Source organism: Cornus florida, unplaced genomic scaffold (genome assembly GCF_030987335.1).
Source record: "Cornus florida cultivar Cherokee Brave unplaced genomic scaffold, ASM3098733v1 CherokeeBrave_3.0.0_Hap2_Chr04, whole genome shotgun sequence".
In the NCBI taxonomy this organism is placed as follows: domain Eukaryota; kingdom Viridiplantae; phylum Streptophyta; class Magnoliopsida; order Cornales; family Cornaceae; genus Cornus; species Cornus florida.
The window spans coordinates 23,500,218-23,522,259 of record NW_026775574.1 but is presented as its reverse complement, the minus strand read 5'-3'; the positions used below and the strand labels follow the sequence as shown (position 1 = coordinate 23,522,259).

Sequence of the window (22,042 nt, the reverse complement as noted above, 5' to 3'; positions counted from 1 at the left end):
TTCGGATTTTTCTGGAATCTTCCTGGAACTTTTGCTTAACTCCAAAAAGGCTGGAATAGATTAGTTTTAGCTCATTTGAACCTTATTGACCTGAAATAGATAAAAACACAAATAAGTACTAAAACGGAAAAATAAAGATAGATGAATTTACTAAAATACCCTCACTTATGTGCTAAAATGCATCACATTTGAGCACTCATCAGCGGCAGAGGGGATGGCGGTGACAGAGGGGACGGCGGCAAATAGAGAAAGAGAAAGAAGAGAGAGAAAGAGAAAGGAGAGAGGAAAGAGAAAGGAGAAAAAAAAAATTATTTTTTTTATTTTGGGTTTTGGGTGGGGTTCGGGTTCAAGTTGAGCCCGAGCCCAACCCGAACATGTCTGAGTTTTGACAAAACTAACCCGAACATGAGCCTGATTTGTGAATTTAAAGACCAAATTTCAAAATTTTTGGGTTGGGATTGGATTGAGCTGGGTTAGCCCGTCCAAATTGCAGTCCTAATCATGACAAGGGAAATCTACTCTTATAAAACTAAACCAAAGCCTTCAATTTTTTGTTATTTTTTGAGCTACAAAACGACACATATGCAATTAGACGCACCACAAGAAGCCTCACCACAAGAAACCTGCTGACATATGCAATGAGACCCAACACAAGAAACCTGCCGACAGATGCAATGAGCCACACTGCATATGCAAGTAATCAGGCGTCCGCATGTGTGTAGTCTTGCGTGTCTGGTGCTTTAAAGTTTTTCAATTCTTGTTTGAAGTGGCTTAAATTACATCCTAGCTTTAAAATATGCACAATTTTTTTTTTTTTTTTTAAATGATAAATTTTCTATTAGGATGTCCCAAATTATTTCCTGTTTTAATTTTTCAAGTGTAAATACATTTTTATATTGGTAGTAGCTTGGGGAAGCAGTTGTAATCTCTTAGCATTCTTTTAGGAAGTTAGTTGTTTTAGGACTTTTTTTTTCATTTATAAATATTTGTGAAGGTAGTTTTTGTAAAACGTCCAGCACCTCTCATACAATCGTATCAATACAATTATCTTTTTTCAATCATGCTTTCTAGGTTAAACTTGATTTTCTTAGTCTAATTCAACTTTTCTAGTTTAGTTTCCTTTGTTAATTAAATTCTTGTCTGCAATTGAATCCTCATCCCTTGTTATTTCCTTATTCTTGTCTGCAATTGAATTCTTATCCCTTGTTATTTCCTTTCACGTTGATTCAATTCTAGTATCTACCGTAGCTTTCCATTCCATTCTAGTTGAATTCCATTTCAATTCTATTTTATTTCATTGCAATTCATTTTTCTTTAAAAGTTCTTTGCAGTTAGAACCTATTAAGGAGTTTCATGTTCTCTCTCATTCCAATCGCTTATTCAGATCAATTCACAAAAGATTCACAAAAGAGACTTAGTTTGATTTAAAAAATTTGTCAGTAAAAAACATGTTAGGTGTTTGGTGACATATTATAATAAGTACTTTTAACAATTAAATTATTTTTTATTTATTTTGTAACAATTTTTTTAAAGCACTTTTATTGTGAATTTTACAATAATATCATTTATTATGATGTTATCATATTTGATAATAGCAACTTTATAAAGGAAGGGGTGTAATTGTCATTATAAAAAATAAAATGGATAAAATTATCTAATGAAAAAGGAATTACAAAAAATATTCAACCTCAAAACGCACTTTTATAAGCTCTAAATTCTAGCTTCATTTAAACGCTCTGAACTAAATTTGGTAATCATTTAAAGCTCTTATAATGGTTACCAAACATATCTAAACGTAATTTTTCAAAATAAAAGCACTTTTAAGCAGTAGAAAAGTAATCCCAAATGAGCTCCAAGTCATCAGTTTTGGTACGCTCGCAACTAACCAAATTCTAAATCGACAGAGCCTGTCGATTTAAGGGTCAAAATTTTGGCATGCTCGATGGGACCCTAGGTCAAGAAGAATTGCAATGCTTAAGCAAGATGAATCCTAATTTTAACAATGTGCAATCAGCTTCTCAACCAATGTACAAATATTATAATCAGTCATATCAGCCGCCAGTTATAGATTATCGCCAGGTGCGAACAACAGATTATTGGCAGGTGCCAACAGCTAATTATTGGCAGTGTAACGACCCGAACCTGGGGGTCCGAATCATTATTTGGGTCCTTAACTGAACTCGAGGCCATCTAAGGGTAATATGGTCATTTCAAAGGTTAAAATATAATTAGTACGCATTCCTCGTCTTTGTAGTGCACCTTAGTGTCGCGAAATAGGTCGGGATTGGGCAAAATAGGAGAAGAACAACAAATAGGGAAGCTATAGGAATCCGTCGATGTGTGCAGGTTACACGTCGACTAGTTCATGCCTTTCGGTCAAAGTGTGTAGGTCACACGTCAATCGGTTCATGTCATTCGGTCGACATGTAACCCTTTACGTCAACCGGTTTGTCCCTATGTATAGTGAAGCCTTATACTGCCTCCATTTTTGAGATACCTGTCGACGTATGGGTTTCCACACGTCGACTGGTTTATACTGGGTTGGCCTTTAAGGCCTATTTGGTGTTCTAAACCCTTGGTGTCCTCCTTTGGCTCATTTATAAGCCTAAATGATGTAAACCTGTCCCAAGAACATACATTTGATTGTATACAACACAATTAAACAACCATGGATCTATATAATGATTAAACGAGTTTGATATGTCATATATAGTCAAAATGAATCCGATTACATCATAATATGCTCCTAAGGCCATAAACAGGATTACAAATCCTAATGAGACAACAAAAGTTACAAAGATGGTCTCAAAACTATTTATATCCGCAAAATACATACAATGACCATTAATTACAAGCTCATGGCAGAGTAGATACATATACATAACATTTTCTCAAAATATCAACTATTACATTGGTTACAAAAGAAATCAAAAGTTCCTCTAATCCGTATAAGCTTGTGATGGAATATCATCCACCATCTCATTTCCATGACCTGAAAAATAGTAATAAATGGGTGAGCACAACGGCTTAGTATGATATGCCTAAAACACACTCTTTAATGATCCCGTGAATTACACGCAAAGAATGGAATAAAGAAAATGGGTCATGCTCAATTTGGGGAGGAATAATCAATATAATCATCATCACACAAATCCAAGTAAAATCAATGCAATGATATGTAATGTCAATGCAATGTAACATCCACTCCCCATTTTCAAAATCTTTACCAATCACAACAACCGTCAAACCGTTAATGTAACCCGGCCCAGGGCAACTCCCCCGTGTCAAGAGAGATGGATTGGTTAACTATTCTTGACATAAAGCAACTCCTTAGTGTTATTTGGGGCTTAAGTACCTCAACCACGCGTAGGGCAGTCTTCCTACATTCCCTCTAGGTTCCATTAACCCCACGGACACAAGGCGACTCCTTATTGTCCGGTTTTTTTTGCAAACTTTCATTTGAAAATCCCAATTTAAAAATCAATGCCTCTTTCCAAGAAAAACAACTTTCCCCTTTTTGTCCCACAATGCCAATGCATGAACGTTCTAGGATTTCTACATCTAGCCAACATGAAATTCATGCATTAAACCACAATCATATTAATTTGCATGATTTTAACACAAACAATATATATTTATTGAAGAAAAAAAAAACCATTAAAAAAATTGTCTCTTTTGACATGAAAAAAAAAACCATCAAAAATATATATTTATTAAAGAAATTATCTCCGTTATCAAGATCCCAAAAACAATAAAAAAAAAAAACAAAAGGAAGATGATTAAAAAAAAAAAAAAAAAAATCTCTATTGAATAAATTATCTCTTTTGATAAGACCAAAAGAAAAGGTTATTTTTATTGAATAAATTATTTCTTTTGACTTACCAAAAAAATAAAGTGACCTAGTGAAAAAAAGTTAATTTTGTTGAATAAATATTGATCCCTTTCAATTGTGTAAAAAAAAAAAAAAAAAAAAGGTTATTATTGAATAAATTATCCCTTTTGACCGCCAAAAATAAAACTATTAGTATGGAATAAATTATTTTCTTTGAGAGTAAAAAACAAAAACAAAAACAAAGTATAAAAAATAAATAAATAAATAAAATAAAAATTAAAGTTGTATATAAGGTAGTTATGAGATTATAAATTAAGAGATTGTGTATTAATGAATTCAATGACTTTCTTATCATTTTCTTTAAAAATAAATAATAAATGGGGTGCGATCAGAGAAAAGTGGAGTGCGAATATCGTTCCCTTCTTTTAAAGTCCTATTTTAATTAAGGCAATTAGAACCTATTAAGGAGTTTCATATTCCAATCAGATCAATTCACAAAAGAGACTCATACTCAATAAAAAACGTGTTAGGTGTTTGGTGACATATTATAATAAGTATTTTTAACAATTAAATTATTTTTTTATTTATTTGGAAACAATTTTTTTTAATCACTTTTATTGTTAATTTTACAATAATATATCCTTTAATATGACGCTACCATATTTGATAATAGCAACTTTAAAAAGGAAAATGTGTAATTGTCATTATAAAAAGTAAAATGAATAAAATTGTCTAATAAAAAAGAGTTACCAAAAATATTCAACCTCTACTCTTACAAGCTCTAAATTTTAACTTCATCCAAACGCATTACTGAACTAAATTTGATAATCATTTAAAGCTCTTTTAATGGTTACCAAACATATATAAACATAATTTTTCAAAATAAAAGTGTTTTTAAGCATTAGAGAAGCAATCCCAAATGGGCTCTAAGTCATCGATTCTGGCACGCCCGCAACTAGCCAATTTCTGAATCGACAGAGCCTGCTAATTTAAAGGTCAACATTTTGGCATGCCCGGTGGAACCCTCGGTCATGAAGAATTGCAATGATTTAGTAAGATGAATCCAGATTTTAACAATATACAATCAGCTTCTTAGCCGATGTACAAATATTATAATCAGTCATATCAGCCGCCAGCAGTAGATTATTGACAGGTGCGAATAACAGATTATTGGCAGTGTAACGACCCGAACTCGGGGGTACGAATCATTATCTAGGTCTTAACCAAACCCGAGGTCATCTAAGGGTAATGCGGTCATTTCTAAGGTTAAAATATAATTAGTACGTATTCCCCATCTTTCTAGTGCACCATAGTGTCATGAAATAGGTCGGGATTGGACAAAATAGGAGAAGTGTAACAAATGGGGAAGCTATAGGAATCCATTGATGTGTCCAGGTTACACGTCGACCGGTTCAGGCCTTTCGGTCGAAGTATGTAGCTTACACGTCGATCGATTCATGTGAGTGAAGCCCTACACTACCTCTATTTTTTAGATACTGGTCGATGTATGGGGTTCCACAAGTCGATCGGTTTATGCTGGGTTGGCCTTTAAGGCCTATTTGGTGTTCTAAACCATTGGTGTCTTTCTTTAGCTCATTTGTAAGCCTAAATATGATGTAAACCTGTCCCAAAAACATACATTTGATTGTGTACAACATAATTAAACATCCATGGATCTATATAATCATTAAACGAGCTTGATACGTTATATATAGTCAAAATGAATGTGGTTACATCATAATATGCTCCTAAGGCCATAAATAGGTTTAGAAATCCTAATGAGACCACAAAGTTACAGAGATGGTCTCAAAATTATTTATATTCGCAATATACATACAATGACCATTAATTACAAACTCGTGGCAGAGTAGATATATGTATATAACATTTTCTCAAAACATCAAATATTACATTGGTTACAAAAGAAATCAAAGGTTTCTCTAATCCGTCTAACCTTGTGGGGGAATATCATCTACCATTTCCTTTCCGTGACTTGAAAAAGAGTCATAAATGGGTGAGCAAAACGGCTCAGTATGAGGTGCCTAAAATGCACCCCTTAATGATCTCGTGAATTAGACGAAAAGAATGGAATAAAAGAAATGGGTCATGCTGAATTTGGGGAGGAATAATCAATACAATCATCATCACATAAATCCAAGTAAAATTAATGCAATGCCAATGCAATGCAACGTCCACTCCCCATTTCTAAAATCTTTACTAATCACAATAACCGTCAAATCGTTAATGTAACCCGACCCGGGGTAACTCCACGGTGTTAGGAAAGAAGGATTGGCTAACTATTCCTGGCCTAAGGCAACTCCTTAGCATCATTTGGGGCTTAAGTAGCCCAACCATGCGTAGGACAATTTCCTTACATTCCCTTTAGGTTCCATTGACCCCACAGACACAAGGCGACTCATTACCGTCCATTTTTTTTTTTTTTTTTTTGGGGCAAACTTTCTTTTGAAAATCCCAATTTAAAAATCAATGCCTCTTTTCAAGAAAAGTAATTTTCTCCTTTTTGTCCCACAATGCCAATGCATAAACGTTCTAGGATTTCTACATCCTGCCAACATGAAATTCATGCATTAAATCACAATCATATTTGCATACTTTGGAAATGATTTTAACACAAACAATTCTCATATAATCAACTTGTGAATCATGGCATTTTAAACATGAAAATCATGTAACAAGTAACTATCACATAATCCACATAAGCATGCAATCCAACACTCAATAGACATATAAAACATGTATTTCATTAATCACAATTAACACATTAACATTTCATGCTATATAATCACAAATTACCCATGCTATAACACAAATACAATCGAATTAACTTACAAAAACCAAAAGATGTAGGCTTTAGAGACCTTTACCTCAAAAAGAACAGAAAAGCCCAAAAAAAAGCCCCAAATTTAAAAATGCATTCCAATTCATTTCGGATATTTTCGAGTTTTAGACCGGAGGATCCCGTGTGGGTCCGAGGTGGCTTAAGTGCATGGGAATGTCGAGGGCCTAAGTGAAAGATCATTGGAGGGCATTATTATTATATTTTCAGTGGATTGTAGCCTCAAGGTAATTTCATGGAAGTTGCTTGAAGGAATGGAAAAATTAGCTATAGATATTTGGGGTTAAGTAATGTGATTAAAGGAAAGTTGTGAGGGGATTATAAATAGAAGGAGTTTGCCAAATTTTCCCACTATTCACCTTCTTCCTCCCTACACTTTCTCTCTCTATATCTATACATATATCATCCTCCATGAATAAGCTTTGAAAAGCTTCGATTTGGAGGTCATAGCCTTTGATTTTGAGTGTACCCAAAGAGAGAGTTATTTTCCTCATTCTCTTCTACATAACCATGATAAGAAATTAGAGATTTGACCGCATTTAGATTTTTGAAATTCTTAGAGGTTGGATTTGGAATAGGGGCTAGTTAGAGATGTTGTGGAGTATCTTTTGATCTACAAGATTAGGTGATTTTGGAAGCCATTGGGGCACTTTGAGATTTTGACCAAGGCTTGAGCTTGAGCTTTTGGGGTTATTTCAAGAGGAAATTTTGTCCTCCTTACCTTCCTCTTCACATTGATGGTGATGGACTTCAAATTGGTGGAGTTTCAAGCTTGGAGCAAACTAGGGTTTTGTATCTTTGAGGTAAGGGTTTGCTTAAATTGTGTAGTCCTAGGTTATGATAATCAAATCTTTATTTTCCCCTTGAAAGCATGCTAAATTGGGTGTAATTTGGTTGGATTTAGGTTTTAAGGTTTCAATCATGATCATTACTTGTTTAATTGTTGTTCGAATTGGAATCAGTTCCATTAAATGTTGCAAAGTATGATGATTATGTTAATAGGAATGCTAAAATGAAAGACTATAGGTGTTATGTTTTTTTATCTCTTGTAGTATATGACTAGTTAAAGTGAATGCTTGTGATTTTGGGGTAAACTATGTCTAGCATCCTTATTATATGACAACTTGCTTATATGAGACTATTTTTTAAATTGATAATAAATGCTATGTGGTTTTGTTACCAATATGAACTTCTTGTTCATTTATAAGCAAAAGCATGCATATTGTTCTAATTGTAGTTCTGTGCTGATGGTGGAATGTATGATTGTCCTAAATTTGTTATGATGCATCTTTATGATATTGCCATGGTTTTGGTACGGATAGAGTGGTGTGTGGGTAGTTATGGGTGGAAACGAGTTTTTGCAGAGTTTATGGAGTAAAAGTTCTCTTAAAACCAGTATTAGGGAGGTACCCCTTTAACAGCGATACTAATTGGCCATAAGGATAGAAGGAGGTACCCGAAGTCCTACTTCTTAGTACACTTCTGGTGTGAATGCGTATGAGTCGATTATGTGTGTGTGGTGTAAACGCATAATACATGGCATTCATCAGATATTTGGATCTAGTTTATCTGCTTGATGGTTGATTGGTGATTAAAGTCCCTTGCATGATCCCTCTCCATTTTACTATGCTCCTACGTGGTTGTTATTCTGCTTACTTGACTTAAGGAAATGTCATTTAGACATCCTCTACTGAGCGGTGATGCTCATCCTTTATCTTAAACATTTCTTAGGACTTGGAAGTGATGGAATGGTTGACGCACTTCATACGCTTTGGCATAGTTAGGATGTTAAATTTCATCACTCCTTGTAGTCGAAACTATTTGTAAAGTTTAGGCATAAACTTGTATTATTTTACAACCGTGGCAATGTCAATGTAAAGTTATTCATTTGGTTATGTATATTATGAAACTTGTCATTAATTTGATAATGTATCTATGTTTGTGGTTGTTTCGAAATAGGTTTTGAGTTGTATGGAAGTGTCCATTATCATAAATTCAATATAGGAACCAGCTAAAGCTTCCAAAGAGGCCAAATTGACCATTTTCTAGGTTTACTCGATCAATCAAGCTTCCACTCGATCGATTGATGCCTTCCATACTTAGAAAAATTGAGAAGAACCTTAAATTTCATGCTCTTGGTTCCACTACACGAGCTTGGACTCGATCGATCGAGCTTGGACTCGATCGATCGAGTTAGGCTCGATTGATAAAGCATTCTTGCTTGTCCAATGGTTGTTAATCCAAACTTTGAATGGCTATAACTCCCTCATTTCAAACCCAAATTGGGTCATTGTTTAGCCTAAACTGATTGGCTCGAAGTCAGTTTTCCAATAATATCAATATTATCCTGAAATTTCAACCACACTGAGAATTATAACTAAAGAGTTGTTGGAGAATCCTTCAAACCGATAGTAGGTAAATGTTGAAAATTGTTGGCCATTAGAAACTTATGGAATTGACTTACTTGGTTAATGTGAGGTTAGAATGACCCATTTGACTGATCATACTCAACATATCTTTAATACTTGCCTTGAAATTACCATTTTGCCCTTGTGTGCCTTCAAGTACGGGTAGGGACTCGGTTAGCAATTTGGACCTCCAGGTTCGGGTCATTACAATTGGTGTCAAAATGAAGCCCTTGCCATGCTCTCCAATTTCCCGTCTTGCTCTTTATCAAAATCCTACTCTAACCTTTTCAAAATAAAATTTGCAGTATGGAAGACATATATGTGCATAGATATAAAGAGAAAAGGAAAAAGGTTAGAGAGATAAGAGACTTGGCCGAAATGAAGTGGAAATGGGGGTGTTTGCTTGTCTTGCAATAGCACACATGGTCCATGTGGTGCCACTTGTTAAGCTTAAGATGGTTACTAATTCTTAGCTAAGTTACTCATTTGCCTTTCTCCATTCATTGCAATACCAAACTCATCCCCAAAATATCTGCCTCAATGTATACTTACATACATATGTATATGTGTGTGAAATGCCCATAATGCCCCTCGCTTAAAATGAGAAAAATAGGGAAGTTCCTGAATCCGAAAGTCGTCCCGACTTTCGAAAAATTCTAAAAATGGCTCCGTCACCTCTAATTGACTTAAATTAATTAATATGCATTTCTAAAACTCTCAGCTCAAGAAAATAACCTAAACGACTATCGAGGCCCGATTGGCACGTAAAACAAGTATGAAAAATAAATAAATAAAAAATTCAAAAAAATCCAGGGCATTACATAAGGTGGTTCTGTTGGAATGAGTAAACATTGGGGTAGCAACAATTTGATATGCAGGGATGGCGATAGTTGTTGGGTTATCAAGATGAGTTATTGGATAACTTTAGGTGTTTGTAAGATAGTTTTTATCCTATTCTTTGTTTTAGGACTCTTCCTATTTGGCTTATAAATATTATTGGAGATAGCCCATGTAAAGGGTCCAACACCTCTCGAACATTTGTATTTATACAATTTTTATTCTTCAATCATGGTTTTTTAGTTTAACTTGATTTCTTTAGTTTAATTCAAATTTCTTAGTTAATTAAATTCTAGTTTAGTTTCCTTTATTATTTATATTCTTTTCCGTGAATTGAATTCTTATTTCTTGTAGCTTCCTTTCACGTTAATTCAATTTCAGCAATTATCATAGCTTTCTATTATAGTTTAATTCCATTTCAATTTTATTCTATTTTGTTGCAATTAGCTTTTCCTTTAAAGTTCTGTTTTCGTTCAAGGCAATTAGGAACCCAACTAAGAGTTTTCTGTTCTTTCTCTCATTCGTCGCTTGATCTACAACTTTCTGTAAAAGAGAATAGATCTTTTTATTTGAACCAAGTCATTGGTTCTGGCACGCCAGCACTAGTCAATTTCTAAATTGACTGAGCTTGCCAATTTAAAGGGTCAACAGAAAAAGCTACAGTTGTCTGTCGCTTGTCCTTTTCAAGGGTATGTATTTGGGTATGGACTATTGAGTAATATTTTAATAAAATTAATAAATATATTAAATTATATATTAAGTTACATTATATTAAATACTATTTAATAGAATGGTTTATTATATTTATATTAATGAAATAATTATATTTAAATTCTCTATTTATGTTACTACAACCGTTACACTCTTTTACACTATAAAAATGTTACATGTTTATCATTCTAAAAAGGGAAGTATGGATACATATATTTAGTGTGAGTGAGAGTCTAAAAGAATAGTTTTTCGTCTCTCTGTTATACTTTTTCATATATGTATATGTGTATACTGTATTTGAAAGTAATTTACTTCTTGAGTTTAAAAGCAACTAGACTTGGACCTAGTCTTATTGTGGTCGACCACATGGAGAAGACGTCGCTGCGAGCTGATTGAGTTGTATCCTGAAGCTCACTAGTTTCACTAATACCTACACTAAGGGAAGGACTATCAGCTTTGGGTCAATGTTTACACATGCCTCAACAATCAACCTAACACTTTCTTACCTATTTTATTATTATTGTTTTACTTCTTAATTTATATTATTGAGCTAATATTAATATTATATAGATATAATTATTTATTTTGTTAAATTCTTTTTCATTGTTATATTCATATTGTTCAAATGACGTATTATTCAGTTTAATGGAGAATTATTCTTTAATATTTCATTGGTGTTATTGTTCATTATTTTAAAATCATTGTGTATGAAAATTGTCTTTATATTATTTCTATAAATATGATTGAATTTTCACAACATAGACTATAAACGAGGTTTCAAAATCCATGTCCTTGATTGGGCTGGACCACATTGTTCAGGATTATGTAACAATTGCTCCTTGAAACCCTTATATTTTGTCATAAAAATAGCATAGGAAAGAAAAAGATTCTAAATAATATTTTATTATATTTTGTCAACAATCTGCGGTTACACAAATGCACACTACAATGAGACTTGAGAGTTCATACAAAACAGCATACAACGAAAATACACAGTTCCCCAGCCCCCACCCTACAACTAAAATAAAATTAAAAAGGAAGACAAAAAAAGAAGAAATAAAAATAAAAGAGAAAGGATATAAAAACCCCAGAACAAGGACATTGGTGAGTCCAAAAGGCATAACCAAGTCATCAAAAGTCCCTTTACTAGTAAGATTGCTTGCTTGTCACACAAAGGACAAATTCTTAAATGTATAAAAATTTGTGTATTTCCACAACTAAGTGTGACCATTTAGGTACCTTCCCTCTGCTTTCTTATTTGAACCCTTCAAATGCTCCACAAATTCACTAATACACTTGTCTGAACTCCCTCCTTCACTAACTGCTTCCTTAGCCAACTCTCTCCATTTACTGGCATTCCTCCTAATCTCATCACTTCTCTCCCCTTCCATAACTTCCTTCAAACACCACACAAGCTCTTCTCTTCTCACAATTCCCTTCTCATCTTCCTTAGCTCTGACCCCCACATCCCATATCTCCTCTATAAACTTAGCATCAGTCATTTGGTCTGCCCATCGTGGCACTCCTACCATCGGCACGCCTAGGCTCAGCCCTTCAAGTGTTGAGTTCCAACCACAATGCGTCACAAAGCAGCCAATGGATTTATGAGCCAACATTTCTAGTTGGTTGCACCATGTCACAATCAGACCTTTTTCTTTTGTTGAGTTTATGAACTCATCCGGCAACTTATGGTGCTCGGTCTCTTTCACCACCCACAGGAAATGGAAATTGCTTCCGTTCAAGCCCCACGCGATCTCTTCCATTTGTTTTGCTGACAATGAAACCATGCTTCCAAACGAAATGTAGACTACTGATTCTAATGGCTTTGTTTTTAGCCATTCGATGCACTCACCGCCTAGTGGCTTCCACAGGCTTGCTCCATATCCTTTGTCCCCCTCAATTTGGCCATCTAAGTAGGCTGATGGCACCATTGGACCAATCAGCTTTGCTGGCCAGAGCTCTGATGCACCTTTTGCAGCCTTCATGAGCATAAAAACCAAAACATTAGAACTATCAAGAATAATATATTAATACAATTTATGTCACAAAGTTCAGAAGCTAATCAAACATATATGGCTCTAAATTTTTGTGGGTCGGACTTAGAATTGAATGAGATAATTGTGATCATGTACTTACATCGCCTTCTAATTCCTGGTAGGTGTTGCTAAATATCCAATCAACCTTTTCCAAGTTGGAGTACTGACTCAAATTCATTGCTAAGTAAGCAGGGTTGCTCTCAGGCGCCTTGACAAAACCGGGCAAGTCAGGAAGGTTGAGTGGAGGCAGGCCAGGTAGCAGCAGAGGTGTGTCCTCCATCTTCACCGGGAGAGTAAGTGTGCCATTGTGTATGCGACAAAATATGGCACATACTGTGGCTGAGTTAGTGAAGAATGGTGCCCCGTATATGCCATGTTGCCTAGCAACATCTAGAGCCCAGGGAAAAAATGAATCATACACAACACAATTGATTGGAGAGCTAGAGTTTTTGTACTTCTGAATGAGTTCGGATAGAGTTCTTCAGCCATTGGCTCTGAATGACTTCAAGTACACATCCTCATTTCCGGCCTGAGCAAAGCCACCCTCGTCGAACCCATCAGAGATGGGCGCAACCTCGACGTTCGGTGCCGATATGGACTTGACAGTGTAATGGGTTGTGGCTAGTGTAGATTTGACACCTTTGGATGCTAAGCGTTTTGCAAATTGAAGGAGAGGATTTATGTGGCCTTGGCCTGGATAAGGGAGCACTACTACATGGCCTTCATATTGTTTCTCCCCCATTTTTACTGATTGTTGTTTTTTGATATATTTGGTCTGCGAGATCCTTATTTATAGACCAGTTAGAGTAACCAAGATGGTTAAGTAAGAAGGAGAGGATTACAAATTTGCTGTACGTACTAACTTTCTGTTGATGTCATGTCTTCGACGTCATGTCTATGATGTCATACAAAGTCTTCAGCGCCGACATATAAATTCCACAATTTGTGGCGAGAAACACGGTAGGCATAATGAAAGTCATAATAAAGTTTCGGAGTCTGTGTGCCCGTGAATAGTCGGGCAGTCATTGTTGTGTGAGCTAGCTAGGTTTGAGGTTAGCGTGCACTGACTTTTTTCAATTTTCTTTTTGCGTGCGCGTGTGTTTTTATTTAAAGGTCGGCATCTCCTTTGCACAACCAGAGGTTGAGGGGTTGTTTTCAAAGAATTATTGTAGATGATAGCGCCAATTAAAAATGGATAATATTTGTCTATTTATCTATGTGTAAGGAATGTTTACTGACTAGATAGGTGGTACAATAAAATTATGACACATGTCATAAGATTTATAAAATATAAATATAATAAAAATAGAATCAGAATTGGTTTGATCCATTTTTAATTAGATTAGCAGCATATGATCAATAGTACACAATCTGATTGTGCCATTATTCGATAGTATACCATTTGATCTTATATAAGTCAAAACCCTCTAGTACACTATATACTATCCGTATAAATATCAGAATATGTACTTGGGCATTACAAAAAAAAAAAATGAATTGAGATCCAACAATAGTGTTTTGAGGGGTTGGTTTACTCTCTATCTTTTCAAAGTGGAGAATATGTGAATGATACAAAGAACCATTGCTAGAATCATAAAATGTTTCCAGTTTGTACTTAAAAAAAAAAAAAAAAAAAAAAAAAGAGTCCGCTTCTCTCGTCCAACTTAGGATTGTTGTAGTGAGAATGAAGATTACTTTGGAAGTGGAGGTGAATGGATATTTTAATAACATAATTTTTGTTTGTGTATATATATATTTGTGTGTATATGTATTTATATTTGTATAGCTATGTTAGAACCCAAATTTTGATCTTTTAATTCCAAAGAACAAAAATAATGTATCATTTTAGGAAGATATTGTTTTTGGAAGGTGTACATACTTGATTTTTGAGTCAAACTAAAGAAGAGAATGTATCTGGGAATATCACTAAAACAATATGATGAATATAGATCGAAGAACGGATTGAGGGAGGGAAAATCGGCCCAATCTAAGAACTGAAAATGATGGTAGAGAAGAATAAAGTTTGGAGTCTGACAGAGCCCGATTTCTTCCTCTTCATCCTTTTTCATCAGCCACCTCTTTATAGCCCTAGGTCATCCAGGTTGTATCCAATGTGCCTAGGTCAGGGCCCACGTCCATTTATGGCTCATGATGCCCTAATCCCAACATTTCCAGATCTGTTGCAAGGTGTACGTACCTTCCTTGAATGACCTAAACATATGGTGGTTGTAAGGGTTTCTGTCCTTACTCCAGCCTGTCTTTCGTTTTTTCTCTTCAAATTCGGTCTGCCCTAGCAAGACTCAAAGCGGATTCTCCAGGCCTCTACTCCAAAATCCCTTCGGCATTCCCAATGGCTTCGAAGAGTCCTACCACTACTCTTCATTGTTGGTTTCATCGAATGGATGTGGCCTACCGAGGTCCTAGGCCCGTTAGTCAACAGCTTGTGTCTTGATCAGATCGAAGTTCTGGGTCTATCGATCGAAGGTTTGTGGCCTGGTCGGATTGAGGTTTAAGGCCCATTGATCAACTTTGGCTTGGTCAGATTGAGGTTATGGGCCCATCGATCTATAGTTTGTGGCTTGGTCAGATCGAGGTTCTGGGCCCATCGATCTACAGTTTGTGGCTTGGTTGGATCGAGGTTCTAGGCTCACCGATCTATAGTTTCTGGCTTGGTCGGATCGAGATTCTGGCTATTGATTGATAGTTTGTGGCTTGGTCAGATAGAGGTTCTAGGTCCACCTATCGACAGTTTGTGGTTTGGTCAAATCGAGGTTTTGACCCATCGATCGACGGTTTGTGGCTTGACCGAATCGAGGTTCTGAGCCAATTGATCGACTGTTTGTGGCCTGGTCGGATTGAGGTTCTGGGCCCATTATTCGACAGTGATGGCCTCGTTGGATTGAAGTTCTTGCCCATCGATCGACTGATTGAGGGTCCCACGCTTATGGGCTTATTTACTATTTGTTATCACTTTTACTGAATTGGCTAAAGTTCTTTTATCAACAAGTGTTGACCACTTTTGTCCTTTAATTATTTTATTTTTGAAGCCAGCACTGAGGTGATGTCAACTTGATTTGACTTTTGATGATGTGGCATATCTCATGTCCACAGAAGGTATTGTTGTAGGAAGCTTTATTCTTATTTTTCTCCACTTTAAAAGCTAATTTTGTACATATGTATGTTGATAAGCGCTGAAAAGTACGTATTTAAACCCCTTAAGCTTAAACATTCTAGTACCTTTATCTATCTTACTTTATTGTTTTAGATTGATTTCGTATTATTTCCATTTTCAGGCACTTATCCCGAAAATAAGCTAACTCAGTCAAATAAGAGCAGAAATGAAGCAATTCTGGGATAAATTAAAGAAAGAAGCCAAGTGGAAGCAAAAGGAAGAAAAAGGTGAAAATCAACATCTTCGATCGATCTCAGATCAAAGTTCGATCAATCTAACATGATCGATCTCAGCACTTCAAGATGGATCAGAGCCATAATGACATTTTCAGAGATCTCAAAAGTTCTATCGATCCAACATCATTCTTCGATCGATCGAATTGTTTTGTCCTTATCCAAATAATTGATCTTATCTAGTTGTACCACCCTACCAACCACTTTTGTCCGTTTCCTAAAAATATCTTCAAAATATCTCAGATTTGTCTTTATCCAAAAAGCGCCACCAATGAATATCGATCCAGCCTAAGTTCGATGGATCTCAACCATGTTCAATCGATCCAAGTCCAAGGTTCAATCGATCGAACTTTCTCTAGTGCGAAAAAGTTAAATTTCCAGCTCATTGAAAGTTGTCCTTTATCCAATCATTGGGGAATATTGTGTGCATAACCCCAGCTCATTTTGGGTGTCATTTGACCTACCTATATAAGGATAAGGATTGCTTTTTACAAGGAAGAGCTAATATCATATCATCTATTGGAGAGCAAGCTTAGAGGAAGAGGAGGCTAGAGACACCATTGGAGACTCTTCATCATCCAAGGAGCAAATCTCTACCATGGTGTTAGCCCTTGAGGGTTGGAGAAGCACTACCATGAGTGGCTAGACATCCTCTTGGGGCTAGAGTTAGCCCCAAACATGCTTTCTACATCTTGATTTTATATATTATCGAGGGATTAGTGTTGAAATACATGTTTTTGCACTTTTATATATATAGATCTTATTTATTCAATGATTTATGTGGTTTAATGCTTCCAATTGATCATTTCATTCTATCCACATGTCTATGTATGCTAGAATAGATGTTCATGTGTTTGTCTCTATATCTTGTGTTATTGATGCATGTCTATGTGTATTAATGCTATAGATCTAGAGATTGTCAAAACATTGTGCTTAAAAGAATGCTCTTGTCATTTTCCAGATGATCCATGCTCATTTCTTGGTGGATTATGTCTCTCCCTTAGCTTAATTAGTTTAATTTCATGTCATTAGCTTTTTTTAGTGTAGTGGTAGCATAGTTGTTAGATGGGAGGACAATCCATACTTGTTGCTTTATGTTCCATACTTTTGAATGCAAGAAGCATATGTCTCTAACCTTGTGGTGTATTTGGCTTGTGAGCTTAATGAAAGGATTAATGACTTGCTAGATATGTTGTGCTTTTCACATGCTATTTAGACAATATATACTTAATTGCTAGATATATTATACTTTTCACATGTTGATTAGACAATGTATGCTTAATTGTTCACCCTTGCTAATTGAATCAACCAAACACACACACACATCAATATTGCAACACACATTTCCCTCATTACTCACTAGTTAAGGGTGTAGAAAAACATTGCTTGGTGGTGACCTCTAAACCCCAAGATCTCTCTCCCTTTCTTACTCCTTATTGCATTCAATTATTTAGTTTAATTTGCTCTTTAGTTTAATCAACCAACCAACCATTTGTTTGATCACTCGACCTACTAACCCTAATAGCAATTCCACAACCAAGTACGACTCCAATCCCTTGGGACGATCCCTACTCACCCTAACTATATTTTTAGTGAAGGTAGTAGTGGCTTTTATAAATGTAAAACTTGGCCCTCGCCTTAATTGCACACTCTTAAGCTTGTGGTGCGGCGACACACCCCATCAAGTTTTTGGCCCCATTGCCGGGGATTAGGCAACGTCGTATTTATGGAATTCATTAGGAATTAGTACTCTTTTGATCGTGTCTTTACTTTGTTTTTATTTTTCTTTAGATTACTTATTGTGTTTGTTCATCTTTAACAAGAAGCATTGAGCTAGGATCCAAGCAAAGGAGCATTCAAGCAAAGAAGCTAAGTAAGCAAGGAAAAATGCTAAAAATTTAAAAAATTGCTAAGCTAAGCTTTAAATTTGGAGTTGAAGTGCTAAAGGACCTTTGTGAGCTTTTTCTTACTCAATCCATTAGTTAAATCGTCGACCCGCGTGGAGGCTTGTTTTTAATTTCTTAGATAAATCGTAAGCCCGCGTAGAGGCAATCTTAATTGTTCTTTGCATCATTGTTGTTAAAGTATAGGAGTATGGGTTAAGTGTTTGTGGAGGAAGTTTCATTGAAATTGTTGTGAAATTGAAGTGTTTGTTCATTCATTGTGTTTATGTGTTTTTACATTGTGCATGCATGGTCGTAGATCACTACGACCAACTATTGTCCTTCTTGATTTGCATCTTGAATCCGTAGTTAGAAATCCTAGGGGAAGAGGAAGTTCTAGTTCTACCCGATCCATTACATCAATGGAAGGCCATAATGAAGAGAATGTAGAGGACCTTGGTCACATTGACCAACAAGGTATCCTTCATCAAAATGTGCATCATGAGAACATTCCAGCACCATTAGGCATGCCTAGTGTGATACCCCTCGGATCCGAGACACGGGTTGATCAGGCCCAGGCCCAAACCCGAGGGAATATCAAACAATTAATATTTTATAATGAACACGGAATACAAAATAAATTAAAAAATGAAATTAAAGCTGGAAGGAACTAAAAATAGAATCCGAAAAATATTATAATTATTAAAATCCATCAAACCCAAACTCCAAAACTCCATTAGTTTACAACTTGGGAATCCATCTCTAGTGGACCCTTATTAAATATCCAAACGGAAGATGGAACAACTGTAATAAACGTCCAAAAATAAAACTACAGAGAGAGCCCTACATCGTCGGAAGAGTGAATAGAGACCTCTGCTCAGCACGAACACGTCTAAGCCTGGAACTGTCGTGTACCTGAAAAATAGAAGTGGGTCAGGCCCACACGCAAGTTCTATACTACTACAATCTAAACAGAGGCCTGATACGCATGTACATCCTAAACAATTCAACAATAGCTAATAGTCCGTAAATATATATATAGTCACACTAAAGGACTCTCACTGGACTACAGGCCGGTCTCAACCTGAATAGAGGTAACATGCTAAAATGCACACGAAGTGGGCATATGTACCTATACCTAAACAGGGTACACCTCCAACCATCGTAGCCAGCTACACATCCCGATGCATATACGCTCCCTAGCCATAGGCTCAAGCTCATACCGAGGCACCATAACAGTACATATATAAAATCCATCCAAAATCCCTGGTATTGCCGCTCAACAAGTAGTTGCCATAACAATACAAATCCACGGGACTTAACTTTTAGTTATTACCATCCTTATTCCAAGTAGGTGGGTAATGGTATTGTTTTAAAAACCAAACCCATCCTTAGTATGCCACCGTCCCATACCGGTGCCTACTTTCCAATCCTCCAGTAGTCAATAATACCAATAAATCAAGTATATATCAACTAAATTCCAACATCCAACATTCAATGTTAGCAGTGATAAAATAAGCATTGATAAACAGGGTCACAACAACAACATATACATGCCCAATTTAAGTTGTTCCCTTTAGTCTGATATAAAGACAGAATTAATTAAAACTTCCATTTAACACCTTACAAATAACATACAGATATGTAGGGTATATATCACAAAATCCTAACCTCCACAGTTGATACTAACTGTGATAATGTAAGCATCAAAACAATATTCACAGTATGTATGTAGACATGCTCAAATTATAGTGTTCCACAAAACCGATCTAGTGTTAAACTCAAATCCTCCTAGTATTTAAGTTCCAACAGTTGCTATTACAGAAGTTAAGATAGCTATCATCTAGACCCATCCTTCCAATAATTTATACTAGCAGTGGTAAGGAAAAACGTGAACCACAGAGCCACAATGCATCCACAAACATGCTTAGTCTAGGTTGAACAAGTATACAACACTACTGTAACTACCAGTTTCATAGCAAAACGAATATCATTTTCGTTTGGTTTAATCTTCATTAATCCTGGAATCATTTAAGAGTGCAAAGAGTATGAAGCCTAAGGGAAAGAGTAAGGATAGAATCTTGCCTCAGAAACTTTTGTTCAAAGTTTCAACGTCGTTTTCTTAAAAAAAATCCCGGCGAGTTCCAAAACCTGGTTACTGTTCACGTGTACGAAACACTATTCCCGAACTCAAAATCTGATCTGCACCGTTCAGATTGTGCAACACTGAGTCATGAACCTATTCTCTAAATTTCAGCTCGATCGGACTATGGACGAAGCAGAATCGGATGTTTGATGAAATTTGGGCAGAATGGAAAAAACCTGTGCGACCCAGTTACTGTTCATGAATACGAATCGCTGTTCCCGAGGTCAAACTCTGATCTCCACCGTTCAGATTGTGCATCACTGAGTCGTGAACCTCTCCTCCAAAATTCAGCTCGATCGGACCACGGACGAAGTAGGATCGGATGTTTAATGAAATCTGGGCAGAATGGAAAAAACCTGTGTGACCCAGTTACTGTTCACGAGTACGAATCACTGTTCCTGAGATCAAACTCTGATCTCTACCATTCAGATTGTGCGTCACTGAGTCGTGAACCTCTCCTCCAAAATTCAGCTCGATCGGACCACGGACGAAGCGGACTCGGAGCTTTGATCAAACCTTGGCAGAATGTGAAAAACTGCGTTTTTCCTTCTCCACTTCTACAAAACGTGTGCTTTGTTTAAAAAAAACCCTACACAGACGTCTACCTTATACTTATAGAGTTTTCCTAAACCCTAGGTTCATTTAAGTCCAACTCACAATCCTAACCGGCCCATCCAATTAACGTAGAAACCTACGACGGCTATAATATAAAACCCTAATTTAAACTGTAATTAAAATCCTAGTTAGATGTATTTACCTAATTACCCTATTCACCATTAAATACTTAACAAATAATCTAATTGAACAAAATAATAATTAGTAAACCCAATTAAACCAAATAAGACATACATAAAATAAGACACACATAGAATAATTAAACCAATTACACTTAAACCATTAATACCAATTAAATATTTAAAACACTAACAAGTAATTCCAATCAAATAACTAAACCAATTACACTTAAACCATTAATGCCAATTAAATAATTAAAACACTAACAAGTAATTCCAATCAAATAACTAAAAAATAAATATCATTTAAATAAATGAAATCACTACAAAAGAAAACAATTAACCACCTAATAAAAAAAAAAAAACATGACACATAATCAAATAAAATGCACTTAAATAATAAATTAAATACCATTAAATACCAGGAATATCCTTTTTAAAATTAGGAGTATTACATTCTTCCCCCCTAACAAAAGGAATTCCGTCCTCGGAATTCACTCTTACCTTCTTCCAAAATTTCAGGAAACCGTGAGCGAATGACATCCTCTCGTTCCCAAGTGGACTCAGACCCATTGTGATAACTCCACTGAATACGAACCAAAGGAATAACCTTATTACGAAGAATCTGATCTCGTCGGTCGACAATACGACACGGTGGCTCTAAATAAGTTGCATCCGGCTGCAACTCAATCTCCCCAACATCGATATGCTGATACCGATCCTCATCTCGAAGAAATTTCCACAACATAGAAACATGAAACACGTTGTGGATGTGATCCAAAGTATCCGGAAGTGCCAACCGATAAGCAACAGCTCCAATGCGATCCGTAATCATGAATGGACCAACAAATCGCGGTGACAACTTCCCTTTCTTCCCAAAGCGCATAACACCCTTCATAGGAGACACTTTGAGTAGAACCTGATCCCCAACCTGAAACTTCAAAGCCCAAGTACGACGATCAGTATAGCTCTTCTGCCTACTTTGGGCAGTACGCATGCGATCTCGAATAAGAGCAATCTTTTCAGAGATATCCTTGATGAACTCAGGACCTAAGAATCGATTCTCTCCAACCTCCATCCAACAAATAGGTGACCGACACGGTCGACCGTACAATGCCTCAAATGGTGCCATACCAATAGTCTTCTGGAAACTATTGTTATAAGCAAACTCCACAAGTGGCAAATATTCCTCC

General features: G+C 36.0%; 1 pseudogene; it reads right to left on the bottom strand.

Moving 5' to 3' along the window:
• Positions 1–11,532: 11,532 nt before the first annotated feature.
• Positions 11,533–13,423, bottom strand: LOC132302996 (UDP-glycosyltransferase 74B1-like; annotated as a pseudogene).
• Between the last annotated feature and the right edge of the window lie 8,619 nt (positions 13,424–22,042).